The sequence below is a fragment of the Pseudophryne corroboree genome, chromosome 6 (assembly GCF_028390025.1).
Source record: "Pseudophryne corroboree isolate aPseCor3 chromosome 6, aPseCor3.hap2, whole genome shotgun sequence".
Classification (NCBI taxonomy): domain Eukaryota; kingdom Metazoa; phylum Chordata; class Amphibia; order Anura; family Myobatrachidae; genus Pseudophryne; species Pseudophryne corroboree.
The window spans coordinates 759,437,538-759,454,145 of record NC_086449.1 but is presented as its reverse complement, the minus strand read 5'-3'; positions in this window follow the sequence as shown (position 1 = coordinate 759,454,145).

Below are 16,608 nucleotides of genomic sequence, written 5' to 3'. Positions count from 1 at the left end.
TAAAGAGTCTAGCGAAATAGAATTATTTGTAGATCAATATACAGTTATTATCTCTAGTGTTTAAGTAATTAAGTGTTCACCAAATATACTTTTATTATGTTCTCTTTGAAAAAGTCATGTGTTGCCATGACGAAACGCGTCAGAACTCCGCCCATAACGCCACTAACAGGTTCAGGTGGACTTTTCAGACATCAGCCACGCCGCGCCAACATCACCGCTCAAACCGCTTCAAAGCACCACACGGGAGACGGGAGGCAAATTCCCCCTCCAGCTTACATTTCTGAGCATGAGAACTTGGTCTGCAATTTGGTGAGCATCCCGTATATCGGCTGCATTGTGCAAGTATTACTATACAGACTGTTTCAGGCACTGCACGGGGGACAGAGAGCCAGCTCTCCTCCAGCTTGCACACAGGATCACAATTCACACATTCACCACGTGACCCGTTATACACAAACACACTCAGCGGCTCTAATCTTCTGACCACAAACACGGTCCTAACATTGTGTATTCTAACAGCGCTGATCTCTTGGGCTAATAATCTGCAGGACATAGTTGCACACATCTGTGGGGAGATTTATATCAAGCTTACTGCAGTTCCCCAAACATCAGAATAACGGATCACTTTTCAGCAGTCTATGTCGGCATCCACCTGAGCGCGGTAATTATAAGCTATCTAATGATAGTGACCAACAACAATTGTATTATTTATTATCAGCAGCTTACTAAGACAACTTAATCATTATTCTGGGAACGCCCGGTATGGTTCATTAGTCCTATTGTTACTGAACATTATATTGACACATGGACTTGGCTTTTAGCTGATTTCAATGGTTTGTGCATATATTACTTAATAATCAAATTGAGTGTTGAATTTTTATTTGTTATTGTTATAGATCTAAACAAAAATGTCCATTATATAAACAATTTTGATATATATATATATAGTAAAAAACAAGCAATTGCTTGGTTTGAATAAAGTGTATTTTATTTTATAAAACGGACTCCTTGGCTATTATATTTGAGGTACAGTACACATGGATATATATGAGCGCCTCTATTAATTCTTTCTTATTATGTTTTGTGGAATTATTCTGCGAAACCCAGAAAAATATATTCTTATGCTGAAAGAACTGGTGCCATACCTTGCAGAAAGTGCTGATATCTTGCATTGCAGAAAGTATGTGTCCCATGCATTGCAAAAAGTGCTGCTACCATGCTTTGCAGAAAGTGCTGCTACCATGCTTTGCAGAAAGTACCGGTGCCATGCTTTGCAGAAAGGGCTGCTGCCATGCTTTGCAGAAAGTGCGGCTACCATGCTTTGCAGAAAGTGCTGCTGCCATGCTTTGCAGAAAGTACTGGTGCCATGCATTGCAGAAAGTACTGGTGCCATCCTTTGCAGAAAGTACTGGTGCCATGTTTTGCAGAAAGTACTGGTGCCATGCTTTGCAGAAAGTACTAACATCATGCTTTGCAGAAATTGCTGACGTCATGCTTTGCAGAAAGTGCTGCTGCCGTGCTTTGCAGAAAGTACTGGTGCCATGCTTTGCAGAAAGTACTGGTGCTATGCTTTGCAGAAAGTACTAGTGCCATGCTTTGCAGAAAGTACTGGTGCTATGCTTTGCAGAAAGTACTGATGTCATGCTTTGCAGATAGAGCTGATATCATGCTTTGTAGAAAGTGGTGACATCATGCTTTGCAGAAATTGCTGACGTCATTCTTTGCAGAAAGTGCTGTTGCCGTGCTTTGCAGAAAGTACTGGTCCCATGCTTTGCAGAAAGTACTGGTGCCATGCTTTGCAGAAAGGGGTTGGGTTCAATATGCCGTTGGTCATGGTCCCGATGGTGAGAATCACAATAGGGGCAAGGTAAGTATACTAACCTTCTCCTAATGCCTCCCTAACCCTCTGTTTCCACATCCTAGACCTAACCCTCTCCCCACCTTCCCCGCAGCCTAACCCTGATGGTGCCTAAACCTAACCCCCTCTTCCTGCAACTAAACCTAAACCCCCACACCGCAGCCTAATGCCAGCCCTTCTCAGGGGTGCCTAAGCCTAATCCCCCCTGTCACTGACCTAGGTTGGGGGTGTTGTGAACTCGGGGGTTCTCCCGATGGTAGGGGAGAGGAACCACAGTTGGGTCGGAACAGGGATGGCTTGATATAGGTCTTCCTCATACAGGACTCTGACAGTAAAGCTTGGTGAAAATATTAAAGGACTTTATTGCAGGAAGAGAGCAACACAATGTCACATAACAGAGAAGGAGCGTATGGAGAAATGTCCAGGAAGAACTTGTGAGTGATGGTAAAAGATACTGGTGACTGAGGAACTTGAGAGCGGTGGTTAAAAGACACTGATGATTTGAAGAACTTGAGAGCGGTGGTTAAAGACACTGATGATTTGAAGAACTTGAGAGCGGTGGTTAAAAGACACTGATGATTTGAAGAACTTGAGAGCGGTGGTTAAGACTCTGATAATTTGAAGAACTTGAGAGCGGTGGTTAAAGACACTGATGATTTGAAGAACTTGAGAGCGGTGGTTAAAGACACTGATGATTTGAAGAACTTGAGAGCGGTGGTTAAGGACACTGAGGATTTGTATAACTGGAGAGCGAGGGTTAAAGACTCTGAGGACTTGTATAACTTGAGAGCGAGGGTTAAAGACACTGAGGATTTGTATAACTTGAGAGCGAGGGTTAAAGACATTGAGGACTTGTATAACTTCAGAGCGACGTTTAACCTGCAGCCCACGCTGACTCCAAGAAGCACTGTTGACAAAAGCGCAGTGGAATCCAGCAGCGGCTGGGAACGCTGGAAGCTGTGCAACAACTGACACCTGGAAATGCCGGAGACACTGGGGTATGCTGCAGAGAGATCCGCCGAGAACAGAAGCACTGGCATCCACTTCAGGGGAAAAGGCGATACTCAGGCGCCGAGGCGCTGCCTGGCGTCTGCCTTTGAATCTCCCGCCTCCGCTGGATTGGCGTAACAGTCCGATGATGTCACCTGCTCCCCGCCAACGTGATGCCGGGTGTCATGGCGGCGCCCCTGCCCCGGGGAATCGCCGGGAGCCGCGCCAGCCAGGCGCCGGAGCCCGTGGACCACCGAAGGCGTAGGCCACAACACAGACCAGCAGGCACGCAGGGGTAAGCGCGGTGAACGCCGCCTATGGCGTGTGACTGTACCCCCTCCTCCAAGAGTGGCCCCCGGACACTTTCCAGGTTTTGTTGGATGTCTTGAATGGAAAATCCGCACCAGTCAGGGAGCCATAACTTCAGTAGCCTTGACCCAGCTCCTCTCCTCGGGGCCAAAACCTTTCCACTCCACCAAATACTGTAGATTCTTGTGAAGATAACGAGAGTCAAGAATAGCTTTGATTTCAAAGTCCGCTCCAGCCTCAGACTCTGCAGAGGTTGGCCTCAGGGACTTTAAATGGAACTGGTTTAAAACAAGGGGGCGAAGGAGAGAGACATGAAAGGAGTTTGGTATCCGGAGGTGGGAAGGCAATCCCAATTTGCAGACAACCGGGTTCAGGATCTGTAACACGGGGTAAGGACCAATAAACTTTGGGGTGAACTTCATAGTGGGCACCCTTGACCGGAGGTTGCGGGTGGAAAGCCATACCCTGTCACCAACCTTGTATTGGGGAGCTGCTCGTCGCTTCCTATCCGCAAAGAATTTATAGTGACCGGAAACTCTCTTGAGATTAGCATGAACTCGACTTAAATTTGGCTGAAGTGCCGAAGAGTAGAGGCTGCAGCAGGAACATCCTCCGGAGGACAAATGGGTAATTCAGGAACTTGAGGATGGAACCCATAATTAATGAAAAATGGGGACTCACCAGTCGAAGAGTGGTACAGATGATTATGGGCAAACTCGGCCCATGGCAACAGATCCACCCAATCATCTTGCGAAGGAGAAAGATAAACACGGAGAAAAGTCTCTAAATCTTGATTGACGCGTTCAGTTTGCCCATTGGTTTGTGGATGGTAAGCGGATGAAAACTTGAGTTTTATTTGTAAGGCCGTACAGAGAGCTCTCCAGAATCTTGCAGTGAATTGTACCCCCCGGTCAGAGACGATTTCCTGAGGTAAGCCGTGCAGGCGGAAATGTTCTCGGTTAAATAACAATGGGGGTCATTCGTTTTTTTTTTCTCGCAACGGAGCGATTAGTCGCTAATGCGCATGCGCAATGTCCGCAGTGCGACTGCGCCAAGTAAATTTGCTATGCAGTTAGGTATTTTACTCACGGCATTACGAGGTTTTTTCTTCGTTCTGGTGATCGTAATGTGATTGACAGGAAGTGGGTGTTTCTGGGCGGAAACTGTCCGTTTTATGGGAGTGTGTGAAAAAACGCTACAGTTTCTGGGAAAAACGCGGGAGTGGCTGGAGAAACGGAGGAGTGTCTGGGCGAACGCTGGGTGTGTTTGTGACGTCAAACCAGGAACGACAAGCACTGAACTGATCGCACTGGCAGAGTAAGTCTCGAGCTACTCAGAAACTGCACACAGAAGTCTTTTCGCAATATTGCGAATCTTTCGTTCGCAATTTTGATAAGCTAAGATTCACTCCCAGTAGGCGGCGGCTTAGCGTGTGCAAAGCTGCTAAAAGCAGCTTGCGAGCGAACAACTCGGAATGACCCCCAAAGCCAACTTGGGAGCTGATGGTAACCCAGTCAAAGGTACGAAATGTGCCATCTTAGAGAAACGGTCGATAATTACCCAGACAGTATTGTGACCCTTGGAGAGTGGTAATTCGGTGACAAAGTCCATAGAGATATGAGGACAAGAGTTGACATAATCTTGAATATCCTTCTTCATAGTGTCCCACCAGTGAGACCTTCGTAGAAACTCCCACATCTTTTGAACTCCAGGATGACCGTAAAACTTGGAAACATGAGCCCACTGCAACAACCTTGGTCGAAATTTAGCTGGCACGGACATTCTCCCAGGAGGAGGACCCAAAGCGGTGGGAGCCGCTGACATGGAAACTGGACTGAGAATCAAAACCTTCTCAATGGAATTCTCCTCATCCGAAGCTGTTAAGGAACGGGATAAAGCATCAGCCTTGGTGTTAAAAGTCCCAGCCCGGTACTTAATAACAAACGAAAACCGGGTTAAGAAGAGCGCCCATCTAGCTTGACGGGGATTCAAGCACTGGGCCGTCTTGAGGTACAGCAAATTCTCATGATCAGTGAAAATTGTAATTAGGTGTTTAGCACCTTCCAAAAGATATCTCCATTCCTCCAAGGCAGATTTTATTGCCAAAAGCTCTTTGTCTCCAATGGTGTAATTCTGTTCCGCAGGAGAGAATTTGCGAGAATGGAAACCACATGGATGTAACTTCCCATCTGGAGCGTACTGCGAAAGCATGGCACCTATGCCTACCGAGGAAGCATCAACCTCCAAGAAGAATGGTTTTGAAAAATTTGGTTGTTGAAGTACTGGAGCGGACATAAAGGCTGCCTTTAACTGAGCGAACGCTGCTACAGCTTCGGAGGACCAATGACTTGTGTCAGAACCCTTCTTGGTTAGGGCAGTAATAGGTGCCACGATGGTAGAGAATCCCTTTATGAATTTCCGGTAGTAATTTGCAAAGCCCAGAAATCGTTGTACCGCTTTCAAGGAAAGAGGCTGAGTCCAGTCCCGGATGGCAGTGAGTTTCTCTGGATCCATACGAAGCTCCGTGCCCGAAATGATGTAACCAAGAAATGGAATAGAAGGGACCTCAAAAGTACATTTGGAAATCTTGCCATAAAGATGATTCTCTCGCAAACGAATAAGTACCTCTTTGACTTGTATTCTGTGCTCTGTGAGATTTTTAGAAAATATCAGAATGTCATCCAAATATACCACTACACTTAGGTATAGCATATCCCGAAAGACTTCGTTAATGAATCCCTGGAAGACGTCAGGCCAAACGGCATTACCAGATACTTGTAATGCCCGTCCCTGGTATTGAAGGCCGTCTTCCATTCGTCCCCCTGTCGGATACGTATCAAATTATAAGCTCCCCTTAAATCAAGCTTGGTGAAAACTCGGGCTCCGCGAACTCTATCAAAAAGCTCCGTAATGAGCGGCAAAGGATACTTATTCTTAATGGTGACATCATTTAGACCACGATAGTCAAAACATGGTCTCAGCCCTCCGTCCTTCTTCTTCACACAAAAGAAACCCGCCCCCGCCGGGGAAGTAGAGGGGCGGATGAATCCTTTCTGTAGATTAGACTTGATATAGTCCGACATAGCTTGGGTCTCGGGCAATGATAAGGGATAAGTGCGACCCCGAGGTGGCATTTTCCCCGGAATGCGCTCAATGGGGCAGTCCCAGGGTCTATGCGGTGGTAGCTGATCGGCCGCTTGCTCCGAGAACATGTCAGAAAACTCCCGATAGGCCTCCGGAATGAGCCCTTCATCTGACTTGGAAGATACACGGAGCGGATAGACTGGGGTAAGACAATTTGAATGACATAAAGAACTCCATGATGTTATTTGTGTCGAACTACAGTCGACGTGAGGGTTGTGAAGTTTAAGCCTAGGAAGGCCAAGAACCAGATCGTGGGGCATCTCCCGAATCACTAGGAACTCTAGGTGTTCTTGATGCAGAGCTCCCACTTGCATTTTGATTGGTACTGTACAACTTGAAATCAGACCGTTAGAAATTTGGGTACCATTGATAGCAGTTAATGTAATAGGTCGTTCGACTGACCGTAGCTGACAACCCAGATCCTGGGCACAGGAAAGGGAAATAAAACTCCCTGCAGCCCCTGAGTCCAGCAGAGCCTTAACGGGTTTGGCTATTGACTCGGAGAACAGAGACACGAGAGTAAACAGTCCACTGGCGGAGAAGGTTTAGAAGAAACTCCTAGCTCGACTCCTCCGGAACAGGCTAGTACTGCCCGTTTCCCGGGCGAGACTTGCAAAACTTGAGAAAGTGATCCGCGGCTCCACAGTAGAGGCAGAGTCTACCCTCATGACGACACTGACGTTCTTCTGGGGACAGCCGGGATCGATTAATCTGCATGGGTTCATCAGGACTTGGAATAATCGTTTGCTTAGACGGAAGAGATCGGACCCTTGATCGATCTGACCGACTACGTTCGCCACCTCATTCCTGCATGCGAAGATCCACCTTTACACAGAGCGAGATCAACTGTTCTAAAGAGTCCGGCAAATCTCTAGTTACCAACTCGTCCTTTAGACGATCGGAGAGCCCGTTCCAAAAGGCAGCCCGAAGGGCATCATTATTCCAGCGCAGTTCTCAGGCTATAGTCTGAAAATTAATCACATACTGTCCCACGGAACGAGAGCCTTGTCGAACACGAAGCAAGTCTGCAGAGGCAGCGGTCGTCCTGCCGGGCTCATCAAAGATCCTCCGGAATGACGTAATGAAATTGGTGTAACTAGAAACCAATGGATCAGATCGCTCCCATAACGGAGACACCCAATCCAACGCTGAACCCTCGAGCAAAGAAATAATGTATGCTACCTTGGACCGATCAGTAGGGAAGTTATGTGAAAGCAGTTCAAAATGTACCTCGCACTGATTGAGAAAACCACGGCAATTCTTTGGATTCCCATTATAGCGAGAAGGAGTAGGGAGCTGAAGGCGTGGCCTGGTTCCAGAGGAAGATGGAATATTACTAGAGGCAACCACTGGAGCGAGTACTGGAGCTGGGGCCGGTACTACTGAAGCCAGAGAAGTCTGAATTTGATCCAGCCGGCCAGACAATTCCTGGAGATAATGCATCACCTGGCCCTGTGCCGCTTCCTGACTTTGTACTCGAGAAATCAAGTCCTGGATGGTACTTGCCTCTGGGCTCCGATCCCCCGGGTCCATGAGGCCTGAGTATACTGTCACTGACCTAGGTTGGGGGTGTTGTGAACTCAGGGGTTCTCCCGATGGTAGGGGAGAGGAACCACAGTTGGGTCGGAACAGGGATGGCTTGATATAGGTCTTCCTCATACAGGACTCTGACAGTAAAGCTTGGGAAAATATGAAAGGACTTTATTGCAGGAAGAGAGCAACACAATGTCACATAACAGAGAAGGAGCGTATGGAGAAATGTCCAGGAAGTACTTGTGAGTGATGGTAAAAGATACTGGTGACTGAGGAACTTGAGAGCGGTGGTTAAAAGACACTGATGATTTGAAGAACATGAGAGCGGTGGTTAAAGACACTGATGATTTGAAGAACTTGAGAGCGGTGGTTAAAAGACACTGATGATTTGAAGAACTTGAGAGCGATGGTTAAGACTGATAATTTGAAGAACTTGAGAGTGGTGGTTAAAGACACTGATGATCTGAAGAACTTGAGAGCGGTGGTTAAAGACACTGATGATTTGAAGAACTTGAGAGCGGTGGTTAAAGACACTGATGATTTGAAGAACTTGAGAGTGGTGGTTAAAGACACTGATGATTTGAAGAACTTGTGAGCGGTGGTTAAGGACACTGAGGATTTGTATAACTGGAGAGCGAAGGTTAAAGACTCTGAGAACTTCTATAACTTGAGAGCGAGGGTTAAAGGCACGGAGGACTTGTATAACTTGAGAGCGAGGGTTAAAGACACTGAGGACTTGTATAACTTGAGAGCGACGTTTAACCTGCAGCCCACGCTGACTCCAAGAAGCACTGGTGACAAGAGTGCAGTGGAACCCAGCAGCGGCTGGGAACGCTGGAAGCTGTGCAACAACTGACACCTGGAAATGCCGGAGACACTGGGGTATGCTGCAGAGAGATCCGCCGAGAACAGAAGCACTGGCATCCACTTCAGGGGAAAAGATGATACTCAGGCGCCGAGGCGCTGCCCGGCGTCTGCCTTTGAATCTCCCGCCTCCGCTTGATTGGCGTAACAGTCCGATGACGTCACCTGCTCCCCGCCCACGTGATGCCGGGTGTCATGGTGGCGCCCCTGCCCCGGGGAACCGCCGGGAGCCGCGCCCGCCAGGCGCCGGAGCCCGTGGACCACCGAAGGCGGAGGCCACAACACAGACCAGCAGGCACGCAGGGGTAAGCGCGGTGAACGCCGCCTATGGAGTGTGACACCCCCTCCCTTCAGTCACAGCTACTAAATGTGTTCCTGAGAAAATGTGGACTGAAATTAGGGATGAGCAAGTTCAGATCTTAGAGATCCGAACCCCTGGAACTTCACGATCCCAGCCAGGATCCAAGTCAGGCTCAGGACTTCCTGCCTTCCTTGGATCCCAGATCGAGGCAAAACGTCATCATCCCGCTGTCGCATTCTTGTGGGTTTTGGATTCCACATAAGGAGCCACGTGTCACCGCCATTTTCACTCCGGACTTGGAGAGTGAGGGAAACTGCCCAGGTGGTGGCGTCGGGTGGTGTCACTTTGTGTGTTGTTTAGGGGTGCTGTACAGGGGTGCTGCTGTCCTGTGCTGTCCTGTCGTGCTGTTCTGGGGTGCTGTCCTGTGGTGTCCTTTGCTGTTAATGGTGCTATACAGGGGTGCTGCTGTTCTGTGCTGTCCTGTAAATTACAGGGGTGCTGTTCTGGGATGCTATCCTGTGGTGACCTGTGCTGTTTGGGGTGCTGTACAGGGGTGCTGCTGTCCTGTGCTGTACAGGGGTGCTGTCCTGGGGTGTCCTATGCTGTTAGGGGTGCTGTACAGGGGTGCTGCTGTCCTGTGCTGTCCTATGCTGTACAGGGATGCTGTCCTGTGGTGTCCTGTGCTGTTAGGGGTGCTGTACAAGGGTGCTGCTGTCCTGTGTTGTCCTGTACAGGGGTGCTGTTCTGTGCTGTTAGGGGTGCTGTCCTGTGCTTTACAGGGGTTCTGCTGTCCTGTGCTGTACAGGGGTGCTGTCCTAGGGAGCATTCCTGTGCTGTTAGGGGCGCTGTCCTGTGTGCTGTAAAAATAAAGTGGTGCTGTGGCGCTGTCCTGTGTGCAGTAAAAATAAAGGGCCAGTGTCCGGTATGCTGTAAAAATAAAGGGGTGCTGTGGCGCTGCCCAGGGTGCTGTAAAAATAAAGGGGCACTGTCCTGTGTGCTGTAAAAATAAAGGGGCACTGTGGTGCTGTCCTGTGTGCTGTAAAAATAAAGGGATGCTGTGACGCTGTCCTGTGTGCTGTAAAAATAAAGGTGCACTGTACTGTCTGCTGTAAATATAAAGGGGCACTGTTTTGTGTGCTGTAAAAATAAAGGGGCACTTTCCTGTGTGCTGTAAAAATAAATGGGTGCTGTGGTGCTGTCCTGTGTGCTGTAAAAATAAAGGGGTGCTGTCCTGTGCTGTTAGGGGTGCTGTCCTGTGCCATACAGGCATGCTGCAGTCCTGTGCTGACCTGGGGTGTTGTACAGGGATGCTGTCTCTCTGCCCTATCAGTTCAGGGGTGCTGCCCCACTGCCATTTAAGTTCAGATGTGCTGCTGCCTATCTGCTGTGCTGTGTAATTCTCCAGGGGTGCTGCCTATGCTGTATAAGTCCAGGTGTGTTGCCTACCTGCTGTATAAGTCCAGAGGTGCTGCCTGTCTGCTGTATAAGTCCAGAGGCACTGCCATATAATTCCAGGGGTGCTGCTGTACTGAAAACATATAGCTGCAAAGGTGAAAATGGAAATTCCAAGTTTGATGAAGTGTTTTCCAATAAACATAAAACTCTGAGTACAAAATGGGGAGAGACCACAGTTGTGACCAAAGTCAGAAGAGACAGAATCATAATCCAGCGGAACGTGACAGGGCAACATTTCCTACTTCATTTTCTCTGGCAACTGCTGGAGAAAACTAGATTTTCCAAACACACCTACTGTATGTCTATAGGTCTGCCATATAATTGCACGGGTGCCCTGTCTGAACCTGTTCATCTCTAGTAGATATATCTTCTAGTGTGCACTGTGTACCCAGCATTAGAGAGAGGTTCTTCTCAATTATTTAATGTTAGGGACTCAAATTAATGGCTCCAATTAATCAACCTTAATTTTGATTTATTAATGTTCCACATTTTGGGATTACTGCATGTACAAGATGTGCATTTGTTGTACAGGGTTTTTTTTCCTTTATTTTGTAAATGTTTACTCCTTAATAATTGTACAATGTAAGGGCTATGTAGGGTTATCGCAAGACCTTGCAGTGTTAGAATGGAGTTTCAGTGATCTTGCATTGCAAAATTAAATCTCAGCTTTCCATTGCACTGCAGCACTAGATGGACCAGGAGCTCCCGTGATGCACAAACAGTTACTGAATAAGGGCCCTGATGGAGTCTCATGGTGGCTTACAGACAGGAAGCTGTCTGGCTTGCCAGGCTGAGGCATGCTGGTGGCAGAGGTTAGCATTGCATCCTCCCATGAACCCACCCAAACTCAACTTATCCACTAGGGCAGGGGCTGAATAACAAAAAATTCACTGCACAGTCCTGCTTAGGACTCTACAGAACCCACCCGAACTCAACTTCCCGGGGCTGCTGTGGGGGCTCACGAGGGGCTGCTAAAATATCTAAGGGTCTGCTTTATTTAAAAATAAAATATGAATAAAATAAACAAGACACATAGGTACGCTAATATGCGTGAAACTGGGACACACGGGTACTGTACAAGTGTGCAGCACAAACACCTGGCCCATCTAGCAGTGGCACTGCAGTGGCAGACAGGATGGCAGATTTAAAAAGTAGGCCCCAAACAGCACATGATGCAAAGAAGAGAAAGAGGTGCAATGAGGTAGCTGGATGGCCAAGCTAAGCGACACAAGTGTGCGGCACAAACACCTGGCCCATCTAGGAGTGGCACTGCAGTTACAGACAGTATGGTACAAAAAGAAACTAGTCCCCAAACAGCACATGATGCAAAGAAGAAAAAGAGGTGCAAGATGGAATTGTCATTGGGCCCTCCCACCCACCCTTATGTTGTATAAACAGGACATGCACACTTTAATAAACCAATCATTTCAGCAACAGGGTCTGCCACATGACTGTGGCTGAAATGACTGGTTTGTTTGGGCCCCCACCAAAAAAAAAGCAATCAATCTCTCCTTGCACAAACTGGCTCTACAGAGGCAAGATGTCCACCTCATCATCATCCTCTGAGTCCTCACCTCTTTCACCATGTACATCGTCCTCACTGAGTATTAATTCCCCACTGGAATCCACCTTCACAGGTTGCTGTGTACTTTCTGGAGGCAATTGCTGGTAAAGGTCTTCCCGGAAGACTTTATAATTAATTTTTATGAACATCATCTTTTCCACATTTTGTGGAAGTAACCTCCTATGCCGATCGCTGACAAGGTTACCAGCTGCACTAGACACTCTTTCGGAGTACACACCGGAGGAGGGGAGGCAACTTAGGTAAAATAAAGCCAGTTTGTGCAAGGGTCTCCAAATTGCCTCTTTTTCCTGCCAGTATACGTACGGACTATCTGACATGCCTACTTGGATGCTGTCACTAATATAATCCTCCACCATTCTTTCAATGGTGACAGAATCATATGCAGTGACAGTAGACATGTCAGTAATCGTTGGCAGGTCTTTCAGTCCGGACCAGATGTCAGTTTTCGCTCCTAACTGCCCTGCATCACCGCCAGCGGGTGGGTTAGGAAATGTTATCCTTTTCCTTGCAGCCCCAGTGGTGAGAGAAATTGAAGGACGAGCTGTTGACAGGTCACGTTCCGCTTGAGTTGACAATTTACTAACCAGCAGGTCTTTGCACCTCTGCACACTTGTGTCTGCTGGAAAGAGAGATACAATGTAGGCTTTAAACCTAAGATCGAGCACGGTGGCCAAAATGTAGTGCTCTGATTTCAACAGATTGACCACCCGTGAATCCTGGCAAAGCGAATGAAGGGCTCCATCCACAAGTCCCACAAACTTTGCAGAATCGCTCCGTCTTAGCTCCTCCTTCAATTTCTCCAGCTGCTTCTGCAAAAGCCTGATGAGGGGAATGACCTGACTCAAGCTGGCAGTGTCTGAACTGACTTCACGTGTGGCAAGTTCGAAGGGTTTGAGAACCTTGTACAAGACGGAAATCATTCTCCACTGCGCTTGAGTCAGGTGCATTCCCCCTCCTTTGCCTATATCGTAGGTGGATGTATAGGCTTTAATAGCCTTTTGCTAAGGACTCCTCAGTCTTGACAGTGACATGGCCTGCAGGACTACTGACATTCCAGACTGAGGAGGAAGTTAAAGTTGAGGGAGTTGGTGGTGTGGCTTGCAGGAGCTTGGGTACAGGAGGAAGAAGGGATTTAGGTGTCAGTGGACTGCTTATGCTCTTACCCAAAGTTTCACAACTTGACACTGACTTCTGATGAATGCGCAGCAGGTGACGTATAAGGGAGGATGTTCCTAGGTGGTTAACATCCTTACCCCTACTTATTACAGATTGAGAGAAGCAACAGATGGCTTGACAGCTGTAGTCCAGATTTGTGGAGAAATAATTCCACACCGAAGAGGTGGCTTTTTTGGTAGTTTGCCCAGGCATCACAATAGGCTTCTTCATCCCACAGACAACAGGTGTTGCCCCCGGTGCCTGACTTAAACAAACCACATCACCATCAGAATCCTCATCATCAACTTCCTCATCAGCGCCAGCAACACCCATATCCTCATCCTGGTGTACTTCAACAGTGACATCTTCAATTTGAATATCAGGAACTGGACTGTGGGTGTTCTTTCCAGCATTTGAAGGGGGCGAAGCCACCTCTTCCCGTCCAGTGTTGGGAAGGTCAGGCATCGCAACCGCCAACACACTTGGACTCTCCTTGGGGATTTGTGATACCATCTCAGAACGCACAGTTCTTTTCTGTGCTCTTTCCAGCTTAACTCTTTTAATTTTTCTAGCGGGAGGATGAGGGCTTCCATCGTCATGTGAAGCTGAATCACTAGCCATGAACATAGGCCAGGGCCTCAGCCGTTCCTTGCCACACCGTGTCGTAAATGGCATATTGGCAAGTTTACGTTTCTCCTCACATGATTTAAATTTCTTTTTTTTGGTTCTTTTTACTGAACTTTGGCTTTTTGGATTTTACATGACCTCTACTATCACATTGGGCATTGGTCTTGGCAGACGACGTTGATGGCATTTTATCATCTATGTCATGGCTAGTGGCAGCAGCTTCAGCACTAGGTGGAAATGGTTCTTGATCTTTCCCTATTTTATCCTCCAAATTTTTGTTCTCCATTATTTTTTGGGTGTTATATAAGACAATATGCGGCACAGGAATGACTGGAATGGCTGATGGCCGGGACACTACCACTGGTCTGATGCAGCACAACACAGCAACACTGTAAGGGACTTGTTGTTATTATTATTATACAGAAGCAATGGACATATAGCAGCTGCGTACTCCACTGTGACTGCCTCGTCACTGGAATGACTGATGGACAGGACACTACCACCGGTCTGATGCAGCACAACACAACAACACTGTAAGTGACTTATGGTTGTTGTTGTTATAATTATTATAATACTGTAGCAGTGGACATATAGCAGCAGTGTATATTGTCACTGGAATGACTGATGGACAGGACACTACCACTGGTCTGATGCAGCACAACACAACAACACTGTAAGGGACTTGTGGTTGTTGTTATTATAATTATTATAATACTGTAGCAGTGGACATATAGCAGCAGCGTATATCGTCACTGGAATGACTGATGGACAGGACACTACCACTGGTCTGATGCAGCACAACACAACAACACTGTAAGGGACTTGTGGTTGTTGTTATAATTATTATAATACTGTAGCAGTGGACATATAGCAGCAGCGTATATCGTCACTGGAATGACTGATGGACAGGACACTACCACTGGTCTGATGCAGCACAACACAACAACACTGTAAGGGACTTGTGGTTGTTGTTATAATTATTATAATACTGTAGCAGTGGACATATAGCAGCAGCGTATATCGTCACTGGAATGACTGATGGACAGGACACTACCACTGGTCTGATGCAGCACAACATAACAACACTGTAAGGGACTTGTGGTTGTTGTTATAATTATTATAATACTGTAGCAGTGGACATATAGCAGCAGCGTATATCGTCACTGGAATGACTGATGGACAGGACACTACCACTGGTCTGATGCAGCTCAACACAACAACACTGTAAGGGACTTGTGGTTGTTGTTGTTATAATTATTATTATAATACTGTAGCAGTGGACATATAGCAGTAGCGTATATCGGGGGTAATTCCAAGTTGATCGCAGCAGGAATTTTTTTTAGCAATTGGGCAAAACCATGTGCACTGCAGGGGGGGGGGCAGATATAACATTTGCAGAGACAGTTAGATTCGGGTGGGTTATTTTGTTTCTGTGCAGGGTAAATACTGGCTGCTTTATTTTTACACTGCAAATTAGATTGCAGATTGAACACACCACACCCAAATCTAACTCTCTCTGCAAATGTTATATCTGCCCCCCCCCCCCCCCCTGCAGTGCACATGGTTTTGCCCAATTGCTAAAAAAAATTCCTGCTGCAATCAACTTGGAATTACCCCCATCGTCACTGGAATGACTGATGGACAGGACACTACCACTGGTCTGATGCAGCACAACACAACAACACTGTAAGGGACTTGTGGTTGTTGTTATAATTATTATTATAATACTGTAGCCGTGGACATATAGCAGCAGCGTATACCACTATGACTGCCTCGTCACTGGAATGACTGATGGACAGGACACTACCACTGGTCTGATGCAGCACAACACAACACCACTTTATACAGCTACACTGGATATATGGCAGCAGATGACATCAACACTGTGACTGGCTGGACTGATGCAGCACAATACACTGACTACACTGGACTGGACTGAGCAACAACACACAGCACAAGATTCGCCACCCCACTTTCCCGCGCCCCACACAGATACTGAACACTGAGGACACATCCTCTCAATACACTCTCCGAGACTGGAGTGAAAATGGCAGCGACGCGTGGCTCCTTATATGGAATCCAAATCCCACGAGAATCCGACAGCGGGATGATGATGTTTTTCCGCGTTCAGGTTTCCGAGTCAGGCGGGAAAACCAGAGCCTGGCTCGGAACCGAACTCGGAAGGCAAAGTCTGGTAGGGTTTGGGTCTCTGAGAACCAAACCTGCTCATCTCTAATATATATATATATATATATATATATTATGTATATATATATATATATATATATATATATACAGTATACCATAGAAAAAGATTGCACTCAGAAACTTGTCAAACTAGCAAAAAGAACATTAACAAGTGCAAATTACCCATATAAGTTTTAATATATGGTCACATTGTTTTTAGGTTGGGTCCCCGCTGACATAGCAGCATCATTGAGTGGAGCCCCTATATGCCTGTGCTGTCCGGAGCCGTCGCTGAGGCCATGAGTGATCGCACTGTGGCCACTGTACACACGGTTTAGTTACCTTGGGAACAGGTGAAACACATGACGGACTTCCGGCATCGGATGGAATGCACGGACCGGAAGTGCTGTAGGGCTAGGCGACGCGATCTTGGCTGCTGGCAGGAGCCGATGGAGCTCAGTTCCATTCTCCTCAATGTGCAGGGAGGTCTGCTGATCAGAACTCCCTGCAGTAGTAGTAACTGTGATCGTGGTAGCGGTCGCGATTGCAGTTTGTGTTGAGACGGAGACACCGCTGTCTCCGTCTCTGAAAAAAAGAATT